The sequence below is a fragment of the Pogona vitticeps genome, chromosome 4 (genome assembly GCF_051106095.1).
Source record: "Pogona vitticeps strain Pit_001003342236 chromosome 4, PviZW2.1, whole genome shotgun sequence".
In the NCBI taxonomy this organism is placed as follows: Eukaryota; Metazoa; Chordata; class Lepidosauria; order Squamata; family Agamidae; genus Pogona; species Pogona vitticeps.
In genome coordinates, this window is record NC_135786.1 from 128497939 (window position 1) to 128514306 (window position 16368).

The following is a 16368-nucleotide window of genomic DNA, read 5'->3' on the forward strand; positions in this document are numbered from 1 at the left end:
CTGCCTCCTCCAGGTTCTGCTTCCGAGTGGGTGCCTGTTGGAAGGGCTGGACAGGGAAACACTGAACACTTGTTGCGGCAGTAAACAAACCGGCACAACCCACCAAATTGCCAGTTCATGCCCATCTCTACCTACCAAACCATATTCAAAATGTTACTATTGACATAAAAAACCCTGAATATCTCAGGGCCAACATTCCCGGCAATTTCCTCCAGATGTGCTCAGTCAGTCCCTGAGATCTTTATCATGTCTCTAATCAATAGAAGATGGCCCAGGAACACCATGAAGGGGCTGCTTTGTGGGAGCACCCTTACTCTGAAACTATCTCACAAGAGATAGAAATGGTGCCATGTTTATATAACCTGTGGAAAATTTTGTTTGTTTATGGATGCTTTCCCTGCTTTTTTCTTAGATAGGGAATTTTGTAATGTTGTTTTATTACATATCATTTAAAACTGTTTTAAGATCCATTCCTATAGTCATTTTATTGTATTACACATGTATTTTGATGTAAATCACTTGGAAATGTTCATTCTGCTAAGCAGGTTATATATGTATATATATATAACAAATACTTTGAAGATTGTTATTTGACGAATAAGGCTTCATCACCCTTTGAGCTGCAAGATATCTTCTTCTCTGGCATTAAACAGTTATGAGAATCTCAATTGTCTTAAACAATTTGCTTATCAGGGGACAAATTATTTATACATACACTTTTCTGCTCTTCATCCTGCTGTGCTCATGCTCAGTTCAAATATACCATTAATTTCCTCCAGTTGGAGGATTCTTATTATGTGAGTCATGAAATTATTTGATGAGATTTAAAAATGATACCAAATCAAAATGGCTTACCACTGTGCCAAAAAGAATACGAGAGAGAGAAGGCTCGCCCTGAGCTGTAGACTGCAGGAGACTACTATTTTATTTTGTTTATTTAATTTAATGAATTAATATAGCACCTGCCATATTTGAAACAACACTGTAAAACAGAGATATTCCAAATTAGTAATTAGTGATACTAGAGGAGGTCCTGGGCATTTATTTTATTTATTGTCTTATTTATAGACCACTTTTCTCCAGATAAGGAGACTCAAGGCAGCTCACAGTGTTAAAAAAGTAGAATTAAGAACACAATAAATTACACATAAAAACAATTAATAATAAGTAATAATAGTAATTAAAATGCATTGAATGATTAAAAACATTAAAAACTTTAAAAACCCAACTTTAAAAAAAAACAGCATTCAGGGATTCAGTCAGGCATGAATCAAACTTCTAAAATGGCAACAGAGGGAAAATATTTCCATTACTCAGGATATACTGCTAAGCTGAAATTCACTTCTCCTCAGCACAGAAGAAACAAAAATAAATTCCAGTATGAAATTACTAAGATAGAATTTAATGGTACATTTGATTTTAATCTTTCAGGCGCCAGTTGCCCTGTAACTGCAATACTGAAGAGAAGCATGCCCTGCCGTAAAGCAAGGGACCAAGGATGAGTGCGAAGGGGCATTGCCTGCCCTCCAGAAAGAACAATATGGGTGCCCTGTTCCATGGATATAGCTGGCACTTGCAGGGGAATCTGTTAGGGTTTGATGAAGGCAGATCTAGGCTGGTCAGGCTGGATAAGTATGTGTTATAGCAAGCTGCATTCAGGTCAATCCAGGGATGCACCTTTGAGTCTCCTCTAAAATGGGTCAGTGGAGGCCACTTCATATCAGTCTCAATTTCTTACAAACAGGTCTGAGTAGATGCAATGTAGGTGCTTCTTGAGGAAGAAGCTGAGGATAGTGATTCACCTTCTTTTTTCTTGCAGACTGTCACGTGTTCATTTTAATTCCTCCAAAAGGTATGGTGCTATCCACTTGGCAACACTATCTGTCCATCATTGTTAGGAAACTAAGGAACAAGCATGGGCCCTTACTGTATTTTTGAAGACTGACTGGAGATTTTCCACTTGGGAATGGGGAGAGGGGAGCAACTAATGTGGTCAGGATTACATGCTGTTTTTATCTCTCTGTGTGTATGTGGGTCACATTTAGCCAGAGATTCAGCCACTTGCAATCACCCTGATTTTCAGCTAGTAAGCCCTACTTTTCCGTTTCTATGCCTTACATCCCATGTGAAATAGACTCCCATTTTGCAGTGACCTGAGGATCAGAGGTCATCTTTGGGGTGGATCCAAAACAATGGTGTATGCAGAGAAACCAAGCATGCCTGGCAAAATGACTGGGGCTAGATCCCAATTGGGACCACTCTGTAGTTGCCACAAATGTAATTAAAAGGCCAGGGAGGAATTTCCTAGAAAGAGTTTGTGTGTATCTTATGTGTGTGTGTGTGTGCCTGAAAGGAATGTCTTGTGATGAGTGTGTGTATGAGCACATGTATGTTATATGTGAAAAAAATGTTACAAACTATGCATTTCCCAAGTTTGCACAGCAGCTTGCAAAACTGCCCAGAAAATTACACAATCTGCACCCCAAATCAATGGAACAAGTGGTTTGCAAAATGTGTACATTTGATTATAGCCACAGGGATGTTTACATTTGGAAAAGATGTATCCAAAGATGGCATCTGCAGATATGCACTTGAAAATATGTACCAATGGTCAGGTAAGCTTAAAAAGAAAATCACATGCAGGATGAGGATGGATTGAACCTTCACAGCGGCAAAATGAGAACCCGAATTAAAATCAGACTTTGGCAGATTTGCCCATCCCTATTCATCAGTTTACTGGACTGTATTTTATCAGACTCAATAAACGAAGCCACGGCCTTGAATTTACAAGACCTGAGGAGGACTGCTAATGATGAGACCTTTTGGAGATCATTAATTCATAGGGTCACTATAAGTCAGAAATGGCTTGATGGCACAGAACAACAAATTGTATTACATTGCAATGCATTCAAAGAAATTAAATGCATGTATGTTAGCAAAGAAAAAAAAACCACTGAATTGCTGGTTAGCCTTTGAAGGTTTCCAAGCTCAAGGCTCTGGCTGTAAAAAATTCAATTAAGCCATTAGGGAGTCTAATTTAATGAACATGGTGGAATCACGGAGATGTCACGACAAAGCCAAGGGAAATATATATATATATTTTATCATGCTTGTTAGCCTCATAGATTCAGGCCTGCCTAACATATTTCTTTTCCTCTAGCCCTTCTGCAGTACACTGAGGAAGCACCTCATTATAATACAGTAACTGCCAGGTTATTATTGCTCTGTTTACAGAGATCATCATGAGGGAGTGGCAGTGATATTACATAGTTATTTATCAGTGGGGAATTGATAGCTTTGTGTTACATAAAAACCCGTAATATCAGACAAGGCAACATCGCCAGCATCTTCACAGCAATTGAAAAGCACATTCCACTCTCCCGCATGCCAAGGAGCTGATGACAATAAAAAAAGTGTGGCAATGACTCAAACACAGATACTGGGAAAGAGGTGACCTGTTTGATCAACCACAGGTTGAACCCAACTTTAAGGCACATTTTGTGGAGGCAGTAGTCATGGTTATGTTAACATTGGATGGGTAAAAATGTTAAGTTGCCTGTCTGCTGCTTATCAGCTGAAATCCAGCAGTAAGATGCAACTAGAGTAACCCCATTGAATTAATGAAATTTACAGAGGAGTTGACTCACCAAATTTCTATTGATTCAATAGGTCTAGTTGCATCTTACAGCTGGATTTCAGCCACTGTTAGTTGAAGCCTCAAGATTAAAAGAGGAAATGGCATTGTTTGTCTGGATTGAAAGAGAGGGAAAGGAGTGATTCTTCTATAATTAGGACCAATTATCTCATTAGACACTGATCCACTACAGTACTGAAGTGCAGTGATAAGTGGCTACAAAGGTCAGCCAGGAAATCAGAAATATTTTGAGTACCCCTAAGAAAATGTAGAACATTTTTCTGCAGTACTCTGGGTCCCTGCACACTAAGAACCAAGAATCCTCGTCAACAAGGATCAGTGACAGAGTGTCACTGGTTTGCAGTAATCAATTATATTTTTCAGGGAAAAGGGCAGAGGCCTCATGTTCAATCCTTGGCCTGCATATGTACCATCTTTCCTTCCTACTGGTACATTTACAATCTAACAAAAATAAGGTTTAAAATATTCCTGAATAATCAAAGAAGATCAATTGAAGATGTCAAATTTGGGGTGGTGGTGGTGGTGAGGAGTTTTATCAACAGCCTTTTGATAAAGAGACAAGACTTTAGGTTAAAGAACTGGCTAGAAAAAATGGGGGGAAAAAGAAGAATTAAAAGAAATGTTAAGTGAAGATGAAATATCCAACTAGAACAGGGGTCAGGGAACCTTTTTACCTTTTACCCCCTAAAAAATTTATATACGCCAACATTACCTTACCCCCTTGATTTGAAAGGAAGGATCTCGGTCACGTGCGTCTTGGTCATGTGCGGCCAGTCAAGCGCCGCTGCCAAAGCCTTGCTGACCACATCCGGGCCTCCTCCTCCTCCTCCTCCTCCTCTTCTGCTGCTGCTGCTGCCTGGTGGGGAGGCGCTCAGTCCTTGGCCCTGTGGGGGTGACTCCCCTTCTCTGCTGGTGGGCAGATCCTGGGCAGACGTTGAAGAGCAGCAGGTGGCTTGCTTGCCGGGGGGGACCCGATGCCACCTCCTGTTCCGGCACCAGCTCCAGCAGCTGCTCGCTGGGGCGTCAGGGCTCCCGCAGGCCTCACCGACGAAGCGCCATGACAGCTGCCGCATGGAGGGCAAGAGGCTCCTCCAGGCCTGGACAGCCAGCATGGCGGTGCCACCGAAGGAAGCTGCACAACCAGGCAAGCGCCGCTGCCACCCGATGGGCTCCTCTGGGCACGGGGATGGGACATGGGGCAGAGGCAGCAGCCCAGCACCAGGAGGCTGAGCCTGGCCCGGGCCGCTGTCATGGCTGCACCCTATCCCCTCTGCCACGATCCACCTCTCCAGTCACTGGAAGGAAAGGCTCCTCCTGGGTGCTCCAGCCACTCACCCTGGCCTTGCCCTCTGCCATGGCCAGCCCCACTGCCACCTCAGCTGCCGTACGCCACCGGATGGAGCCCGTCGCTAGCTGTCATCCGCCATAGTTCGGTTGCAGCTGGGCCAGAGAAGGGGGTGGGAAGGGGGCGATCGGGCAGCCAGGGACCCCCCCTCTGGGCAGAAGAAGAAGAGGAGGAGGAGGAGGAAAGGGGGTTAAGGTTACATCCTCATTACCCCCCATGATTTTTACCCAATTTGGGGTAATTTACCTCTGTTCCCTGATCACTGAACTAGAACAATGGACAAAGAATTGGATAAAAAGAAACGGTAAATGTAGGGAAGTTACAAAATATGAAGACCAGAAAATAGGCACTTATTTTCGCATGTGGTAGGAATGTTAGTATATGCAATTGGTTTTTAAAGAAATAAACTGAAATCTAGCTGTGTGTCCTAAAAGAGCAGTTTTATGGAAGGGCGATAGATAAGTGGACCAGGAGAGAACTAGTTTCTAATGTTTTAACGGCTGCAAAACTGATTATTGCTAGGAAATGGAAATCAGCTCACAATATAGTATTAACTGAGTGGTATGGAGATATCTGGGATATAGACATTAATGATAAATTTACATGTAGAATAAAAGTTAAAGAGATAACTAGTAAAGACATGTGTGAAGATATACGGGGAGAATTTATTGATTCTGTATTGATAAAGGGGGAGGGACAATATTTAACATGACCCTATACAATTTTAGAAAGGGAAGGGGTTCCCAGAGAGGTAAACGATTTATGCGGTTATTCCCTAATGATCCTGGTAGTGGGGTGCACTGTGTACTGTATGTCATTTGTTTTTTTTAATTAAGTTTTATTTATTGAAGGTCTTAATGCTTATTAGTTGTCGTTTTTTAATTCAAAAAATTATCAAAAACTGTACACTGAAAGGCTAATGAAATAAAATGAAATGTCTGCACACATTCATTCAGTTCTGCGCATGCACCATGGCAGAATCTGTTGCAGCTGAGCTCACTTGCAGAAAAAGTATTCATAGGATTGCCTACTCGTAGCTTGAGAAGAGTGAAGTCCCCTGTAGAAATACACAAAAGGTAAGCCCAGCGGTACGGAGTGGCTCTTGCTGCTATGCATCGGATTACTTATTTACCGGTGATGTTTTTAGCCTGCCTTTTCTCCAACCAGATCAAGGCAGTGCACCTGGATCTTTTCCTCTTTAGTCTCACATGTACCCTATGGTCAGGCTGAGAGCAGGTCTTTCCAGACAGGGGAATTTGGAGCAGTCTGGTTCACACTGGTTCTCATCTTCAGGGCAATCTATTTTATCTCTCACTCGAGTGAAACTTCTGTTCACACTGGAGATGTTTATTCTCCAATAAGAAGGGTTCACAATAGGGATGAATATAAAAACGGATCAGTTTTTCTGACGAATATAGCCGATTCATCATATATTCGTTAATCCGTATTTGTAAAATTTTAAATCAAGCCACGAATATGGCTTGATGAATATTTTCTTGGTTTTATTCGTTGGTCTGTTCATATTCGTCTGTATTTCGCTACTGCTTTGGGAGGCCTCTCTGAGCTTGCTGGCACCAATTCAAAGCTCTGGCAAATCAGGACAGAGATCCTGGATTGGCATGTCTGGCAGCCAATAGTGCTGCTGAAAGGTTTATCTACCTTTACAGATGCTTCATATAAGCTTTTCCCATCCGGCTCTTCCCCACTTCTGTTCATGCTGTCTGGAGTGAGAACAATTGCTGCTCGCTTGAAAAATGAACAAATAGTTGCTTTCGTACAACTAAAATGTACAAGAGCAAAGTGTTGGGTGACACCCATAATGTGCCAAGACAGAGGGCTGTCTGGCCATGTTGGCACAGCCAAAGCTGGGCTCTGCCCCATTCAAGCCTGTCCAGGCGTCACCCCATTGCCCCATCACCTGGCTTCAGATGGCAGAGCTTATCTGATTTTCAACCCCTGCCAAGGGGAATGGCCTGTTTCAGCCCCCCAAAACCTCCATCCTTATCATATCTGGGCAGTCTCAGCAGCCAAGTTGCAATCCCCAACTTTCTAGTTCTAAACTAGCATCTTTGTCACCCCATCACCCAGCTTCAGATTGCAGAGCTGATCTGTTTCCGACAGCCTGTTTTCCTGCTGCCAACTTCCTCTGTGCCTGATGGGGCAACACACACCACTTTGCTGCTGCCAACTACCTCAGTGTCCGATGGGGCCAAAAAAACACTGCTTTCCTGCTGCCTTTTCCCTCAGTGCCCAATGGAGCCAAAAAGCCTACTGTGCTGCCAAATACCTCCTTGCCTCCAGTCCTTCTGAGGGCAAACTCTACTTCACTGGCAAATGTAATGTTGTATTGAGATGAAGACAAACTTGATGCCTCATGCATGCCTCTGCCAAAGGGACCTCTCATTCCACTGGGGCTAAATGCCATGGGCTTCTATGCTGTGTGGTAAACTCTCCTGGGGGGACCCAATTTGTGGGTGAATAACTCAGAGTTCCGATATCCAATATTGACCAAAGTTGGCAAGCTTGTTGGGGAAAGACATAGGAAGCTCCATTGTGATTCTGTAGTCTCTAAGTACCTGGGGGGTGCTTTCCTGTGGGGTCCTTTTTGTGACTGTATAACTCAGAGGTCCGTGATAATGTTCACCAAACTTTCAGGTGTTGTAGAAACATGTCTGTGGAAGCTTCCGTGCACATTTCTTGTCTCTAGGTCATCAGGGGCCAGTGTTACAGCTGTTGAAATGCAGACAAAACAACAGATTGATTCATTAATTTGTTGAAGAATATTGATATATTTGTATTAGTTGATTCATTAACCTTGATGAATAACGGATCAAAACAATTTGCCATTTGTTTTAGTCATCCCCATTTCTAGTTCAGACAAGTCTTTCGACTGCCAGTTTACTTGTGTGTGTATATACTTTGTGTATGTGCAAGTGATGTTTAACTAGTTTACTCATGAGTAAGTTACCAGGTTTGGATGCTGTCATTTAGTTTGAACCAAAGTACCAAGAGTAATCCATATGTCAATCTATATGCCACTCTTGACAGGCACAGTGACAGCAGATTTTAATAAAGCAAACCATGTAAAATATACTTAGAACATGTTTGTAGCACGCATGGATAGAAAAAGTCAGGTTAAACATTATAGCACTACTGTTGATTTTTAAGTTCTTTCCTTATGACACAAAACAGGAAAAAAAGTATGATTTTTCTGTACTATCTATGGTATGAAGCACATTTTTTAAAAATTAACAGTTTGGCTATTTACCATTATGTGTTTAATGGTAAAAAAAAACAAACCCACAACAAATTAAGCACTAGCTATTCTCACCCCTAATTTTGCTGACGTTTCCTGATTGTTGGTAGGAATTGAAACAAATTAGCATGAAGAATGACAATATAATTAGCTATTTTCAGCCTTGGCCACCACCATTGTGGGATACCCTAACTAAGGGATGTGAATAACACTGTCTGTCACTCTTTATGAGAAACTGAGGTGGGAGTGGCAGAGAGAGATCGCAGTCAGATTTCTCTGTGCATGGTCCCCCTCCACCAGAAATCTCATGGCGTTTCTCAGATGTTTTGTGATCCCATTTTTTTCTGGCAGAAACATCAATCTGTGCAGAATTATTACAATTCCCACATAAACTGGCAGCTTTCCTGTACGTGATTTCCTGGAAAGGGCACTGAGCTGAACAGAATTTGGCAGTTTATTGCAGAAAAGAAGAGTCAAAAAACGAGGAAAGCAAGCATGGAACAGGACCTGGGACCTAGTTGTCATAGGAAGCTGGGAAATATCCCTGGTACGTGTGTGTGTGTGTGTGTGTGTGTGTGTGTGTGTGTGTGTGTGTGTGTGTGTGTGTCTCTCTCTCTCTCTCTCTCTCTCTCTCTCTCTCTCTCTCTCTCTCTCTCTCTCTCTCTCTCAGTGAGTACTCTGGGTGTGGCAAGACATGTCATCCAGCCCACCTTTTTGCCAACCGGGAGAAAATCACTCAGAATGAGAAATTCTTCAAGGACACCCACAGGAAAACTTGTGGATGTAAATTTACTATGCCATCATCTGGAGATGGAAATATTAAATTAAATTAAATTAAAAATTCCTTGCACCCCCTTCAGGTTCCAAGGCTGCCTAGGAATTATTTTAGCCTTGGGGAAACTTTGGGGAGCCTTAGGGCTTGAGGAGGCGTGGAAGAGCCTAATATTGCAAAATGGCTGCTAGAAATCCCAATCCAGTGGGAGGACTGCTCGTGGTAATTTTGTGATATTAGAGGCTTTATCCTGTCTTAAGGCTCTTAAAGGCAAAAGGGATCTCTAGGGAGCCTGAGAATTTGAAGGGGGGGGGACTAGGAAGCTTTTTAAAAATGTAATTTAATTTAATTTAAGAGTTCAATCACCAGATGATGGCATCATCCAGCTTGCATGGTATAAATTTACACCCATAGGATTTCAGCTATTGAGAGTCTGCCTGATCTCAATAGGAAGCCAACGCCACATGGTGAGCACCACTCCAGAAAAGGCCCTTCTGAATAGGTGTGGCAAACAGGCACATACTCATACCAGAGTGTAAAGATGCACATCTTAACAAATTGAAGGGTTTTGAGCATATCAGTGAAGCTGAGAGCAATGTTATGAGGAGGCCAAACTCCATTAGGAGTCTGGACTCCTAACAGGGACACCCAGAGCAGAATGGTCACAGTTGAGGCACCAGACTAAGATGGACCCGCCCTCTTCAAGGCTAACTCCTGCATCAGCAGAAGAGAATGAATAGTTCCAATGGTGATGGAGGTGGCAATTACTGGGCAGCAGTGGTAGCTGAAAGTGACACTGGCAGAGGAGGCGAGCTAACTTGAATACTGTGGAGAATGACATCACCACTCCAGAGCCCCTTCCAGTGGGTCCTTCAGTTCTCTGCACTTCCTTTTGAGTTGGGGGGGGGGGAAGCTGAAGAAGCGGCCAGAGGCAAGGACTTATTCTCATTAGACTCCGGAGAGGCATTAGCATTTCAAAATGCCTTTCCAGCTGCCACCCCTATCCTTGTTGCTTTCAACAGATGCCAAAATTGCTTTCAATGTGTTCTCAAAACTCTCAGTAGTTTGGCCTGAGTGGCAGGAAGTGGATTCAGAATCTGAGGTCCTCCAAAATGATCTCTTTTAATTATTTATTGAGAAAGAATAAAAAAAAGATTAAAACAGATTAAAGAATAAAACTAGGCTAAGGCAAGGATTAAAAGAAATGCAAAACTAAAAAAAACAGGTCTTCGGATGTTGGCAGGGAAATTACACATGTGCAGAACAATAAAAGTATAATCTTCCCTGGATACTATACTTAAATCAGTGCTCCATTCCTTGTGTGGGTCTGTGCGAGGGCAAAGCCATCTTCTTCTTCTTCCTCCCTTTTTTGTAATCCTTCTTCCCCTGTATTTAACATATCATAACTTTCTCTAATCATCCCCTCCATTCTATTTTATCCTGATATTGTTGTCAGTCACTGCCAACTCTCTCTTTATGCACCTGGGGAGAAATTGTTAACTTGGGTTTTTTATCTGCATGCAGAGTGATGTGTTTCTATGGGAGGGAGAGGGAATCAAGGAACAGCTATTCAGGGCAGGGGAAAGATATGGTGGTGGACAGCAGCTAGAATATTATGTAAGAAGTAAGGGAAGAGGGTATTGGTTGTCCCTTAGCTGTTTCCAGATTTAAATAGGTTAAATAGTCTTGATGTCAGGTCCTCTGTGCTGAAAGTGCTGCTGCTAAATGCCAGAGCAGCAAATGGGAAAACAACAGCCATCCAGGACTTGATCCTGCATGAGCATGCCAAGCTGGCTTGCATTACAGAGACGTGGTTGGATGAGGCTGGAGGTGTCAGTCAGCTTTGTCCACCACAGGTTTCTGTGCACCAGCAATAAAGACCTGGTGGGGTCGGAAGTTGGAGTTGGAATAATCTATTATGATTCTATCTCCCACACCAGATGTCACATCCACCAGTTTTCCTGATTTGAATGTGTGTATCTGAAAATGGGAGCCTGGGACAGAATATGGATTCTGTTGGGGGACATACTGCCCATGTCACTGCTCAACAGTTTCCCTTTCTGAGCTGGTCTCGGGGGTGGTTTTTGGAGTCTCCTCAGCTTGTTGTGCTGGGGGACTTCAACATTTATGCTTGTCAGCAGGCAGGCCTGTCAGGAGCGCCTCATGTCCTCCATGATAACCATGGGGCTATCCTCCCAAATGCTATCTGCTCCCACTCACACTACAGGACACACTATAGACCTGGTTTTCTGTACTGGGGTAGATGTTTGTGATCTGGGTGTGGAGGAACTCTCTGCAGTTCCATTATCATGAACAGATCATCATCTGGTGTGGTTTAGACTCGCTGGAACTCAGTGGCCACCCACTCAAATGAGGAGGTGGGGCATGGAAGTCTGCAGTGCTTCCTTTGAGTGGGCCACCATTGGAGGAGGTGGAGAGGGGAGTGTGCTTCGCCCAGGGAATGAGCAAGCATGCAGAGAAGGCAGGAGAAGGGAGTGTGCAGAACCCATGGAACACCTATGTGGGCGTCTTGTTGAACTGGGCCGAACTGCTGAGCTACCAGAGAGGGATTGACTATGTGGAGAGGAAGAGTGGTGAATGCCTCCTAGTAGCAGGGTAGAATTCCTAGCATGCTTAATGGAGGCAGTAGTAAGACCATTGTTGAAAAAGCCCTCCGTGGATCCCACAGTATTATATAATTACTAGCCTGGATTAATCTCTGAGCCCCATCTTTGCTGTCTTTGAAGCAGACGAAGACCTTTCTCTTCAGGCAGGCTTTTCTTTAAATGACTGGTGAACCAAGGGTATTTTAAAAAGGGAGTTATAAATCAATCAGTCAATCAGTTAATCAATCAGTCAATTAGTCAATCAATCAATCATTCAGTCAATCAATCAGTCAATCAATTTCACCTCCATCTCTAACTCCTGCTCTGTCTTAGCTGCTTTCTAGCCCTTGCTCTGTTTACCATTTCTGAAGCCACACAACTCTTTCTTTCTACCTCTTACAACTCCCCTTAACTACAAAGCTGCTTCACTGCTTTATGTCATGAATTTGCCTGGCTTCAGGTCTGGCACCTTGCTCTGTTTTGTTGTAGTTTTAATGCTTTGAAGCTCAGTACTTAGTCCAAACACATGCTCAGAATAGCTTCCCTTTAAGGTGTGAAATCCCAGTACAGTATCCTGTATTACCCTCTGGCTTTGGGTGTTTGCATCTCAAAGCACTTGGCCAGCTTGCATGACTGTAGCCAGTTCTTTGAAACTGTTCATCTGGCAAGCATTTGTTTCTCACAGAAATTAACCACTTCCTATACTTGTCTGTGATTCAGAAATTAAATCAAAATTCAATGATTCTCCAAACTTGGTTTGTTCATAGAAAGTGACAACAGTAAACTACTATTGAACTTTCCTTACCACAAAAACCACTATGATGAGACAGTCCAAAATGAATCAAGAAATAATGCTGGAAGATTAGACTACCAGATTGGAAAGCACTCAGTCAGCTACTGGGGGAAAATAAAGGACAAATAAAATCATATTGACCACTAATGTCACAACTAGAACTACTTTAGGCACATCATGAGAAGTCAGGATTCACTGGAAAAGACAATAATGCTGGGAAAGGTTGAAGGCAGAAGGAAAAGAGTAAGGCCATATATGAGATTCATTGAATCCTTGAGTATTTAATTGGCAATAATGAGAAACTATGGGTTGTTCTCAAAGAATGGGTGTGCTTCAGTACTTGATTGTCCTGATATGTAACTTGTGTTGTGGATAAGAAACTACCGTTAAGACAAAATATGGAGAGACAGAATGCTTTCCTATAGGCAAAGGTGTCGGATAAGGGTGCATTTTATTCCCTTATCTGTTCAATCTGTATGCAGAACATATAATACAGAAAGCTGGATCATATTCAGATGAAACAGTGAAAACTGATGGAAGAAACATCAATAATTTTAGATATATAGATGATATCATCTTTTTGGCAGAAAGCATCAATGACTTCAAACCACTTTTAGTGAAAGTGAAAGAAGAAAGTGCCAAAGCAGGACTACAGTTGAACATTTTAAAAAAATCATGACTACAAAAGAACTACAACACTTTAGCACTGACAATGAAGAAACTGGTTAGAAATTACAAGATGGACTGAATTCGTAAAGGAAGCCACAGGACTGAGTTTGCAAGAGACTGTTGAGGACATTTTGGAGATTGTTCATTCATGGTGTCACTCATAAGTCAGAGGTGACTTGACAGAACATAACTGCAACAGCAGCATTACCTTTTAAACATTGGTGTGTCCTCACATCAGCACAGATAATGAGGGTTACTCTCATCAGTGTACATCATTCAAATCACAGAAATGGGGTTCCAAAATGCCGCATCTCACACAAAAGATAAAGCAAGCCTCAGTGCTAAAACACTGAATAATCTTAACCTGGGGTAGGATGAATGGAAATCAATGAAATATACTTTTGAGCAGAAAGATACAACGTGGCACTGTAAGCCAGTTTAAGAACAAATAGCCTGTGTTATACAGATTTATGTTGCCAGTTGTCTCCTTTTTTCTTGCAGTTTTCCTTTTCCGAGATGAGCTCCTCTACTATTCCCAAAGAGTTTAGATAATCCATTAGTCAAGCTTTTTGCTTTCCTCTGTTTTCCCCCCTGTTATCCAGAGAATGTAAGGTTTATTTTGATGCAACCATTTGAAATAGTGTGGCATTAACCATGGAAAAATATTCCTCCAGCAAGGAAAAGTTTGTTTCTTTAATTGATTGTCCCCACAGAGTAGGCCCTTTTCAGTGCATTTCCAAAGTTGGGAGTGTTCAGTTATTTTATTTATTTTGTGTTCCTGTTGGTTTATTGTGCTCATGTTTTGTTTTTGTCTGCCCAATGGCAAAGCTGAGATTGTGCTATTCAGTGTATGTGTGTGCGCGCGCACGCGCGTGTGTGTGTGTGTGCATGCGCATGTGCGTGCATGCACGTGTGTGTTGTAAAGATTATAGCATTGCCCTGCTGGGGGTTACTGGAATGTAAGAGACTCACTTCCCATCTTGTCTACTCCCCACCCTGCCCTGTCTACCTTTTGGATCCCTTTATGGTAAGAATTTTATACTTATGGTACTAGTCAACTCCACAGTTGGATGGCAAACTGAAATTTGGAGGACCAGGGAGGATGAAAAGAGGTAGAATGAACTGTCCTTCTCTGTAAGATCTCTTTGATAATTTGTGAATGAAAGCAGCTGGCACTAAAGTATTACCTCCCTAATTCAACTCCATCTCACTTAATACTGAGTATATTTCTACCCAGCTGCAGTGTGACATATTAATATACTTTGCATGCATTTTGTACACCACATTGTGTACATCCTGCGATACAAGGATATCTCGAAGCAGGGTCTGAAGGCCTTAGGAATGGACCTCAACAGATGGGAAACCTCGACATCTGAGCATTCAGCCTTGAGGCAGGCATTGCATCACGGCCTCTCCCAATTTGAAGAGATCCTTGTCCAACAGGCCGAGGCAAAGAGGAAGTCCCAAAAGCAGCAAAATCACGGAGCTGGGCAGGGGACAGACTGGATTTGTCTTCAGTGTGGAAGGGACTGTCACTCTTGAATTGGCCTTCTCAGCCACACTAGACACTGTTCCAAGTCCTTACGTTACCATTGTCTCTCAAGACTAAAGGATGCCTAATCTAAAATCTGTGCACACCATTAGAACACACCTGTGTATTTTCTTCTTTGCACGTGCATTTGGTCCTACTATCTTATTCATTGACCTGTACAAAAAGAAGACAGAAAATCCTTAGAACCTAGCACATTTAACAGCACTAACTCAACATTATGTTGTACTGTGAAGTGATATTAAAAGCACATAGACACGACCTAAGAAGTAAGGATTGCCCAGATTAACAAGCAAAGTACTTAGACACATATTGGTTTATTTTCTAGTGCCATTACCCATATGAGAAAAATGACACTTCTTTAGGGCTTGTCAGGAAAAGTGTCACTGTGTTCGGGAATGTTTTCCTTCACCTTGCAAACATTGGAGACCATTCTATAGACTCTGCAGTGTCAAGATAGCCATGGGATCTGCAGAGAGTTATCTTGACAGTTGGAATACAAATTAGACTTGATCAAGAACAGAAATTCAAGAGAAACTTTATTTTACTTTCTATGTTGTTTTTCAGCCACTTTTATATCAGCTCATATTGAATAACTATTGAAGTTTTTAAACATGTACAATAATTTTTTTGATAATTTTTAAACATATATACAATATATGTATATTGTATATATTTTTGTAATGTACTTTTGGAAATATACTTTTAGGTAGACTTGGTCTTGAGGAATCTATAGTAGGTTGACTTCCCTGTTGCTTCCTGCTAGGCAAACCTGGTGCTTTGAGTATATCTCTCCAGATGTAGCTAATACCCTTTGTTTCCTAGTTCCTTTCCGCCCCTGTAATAGCCCTCTCTTCCTCAACAAATTGCTCTGCTGCTACAGTCACCTTCACAACCCACTGGAGGATTGTCAGAGAGCTCTCATTCTGTCCATAGCAAAAGGATGGGGGTGATGATGTCGGGTTACTTTGCACGGATGGCACAACCATCAGTTTCTCAGCTATAGCCCTGTTATCTCCTACCATATGCGTATAATAGTGATGGATTTTTTTCTCTATCAAGTGGCAGGCTAATTTTAAAATGTTGACCATTTCAGATGAAAAGCACGCCACAATTTTAACTAAGACAGGACACTGAAGGATTATGAACGCTCTTGTCTTTCCTGCTACCATTTTGAGAATGGAAATGGATACACTAATGCCCAGTGTCAGCTAAATTCTGGGACTTCTAGGCTTTCTTGCAGCTGTTTTCAATAGGGTAGCAATCACTTTCTACCAAAGAAAATGATTGCTAACTCATTCAAATCAATGGCTTTAAAATATGCAAGGAAATTCATTTTTCAGACACAGACTGTGTCACAGTCAGTGCTGTCACTTAATTCACAGGCTGCAAAGAAACCCTGCAGGAGCAGGCTAATTGCTTACAAAACATATGGATAGAACAGCGGTTCCGCTTTCTACCTCACATCTCAGCATCAAAAATAACTATAACAGCTATGAACCAGGGGATTATGGTTTATTGGGCAAATCTCTCTCACACACACAAACACACACACACCATACCCATGGCTTCTGTTTTAATGGAAGAGTAGCCAACTCAGCTTTGCTATTCATCTGCATGGCAACCTTACAACTTAGGTGGATTTTAGTTTACATGCTGGCTCAGTCCCAGGAAATGGCTGAAATCACAAGATAGCTCTTTAATGGTCAATTAGATGTCTAAA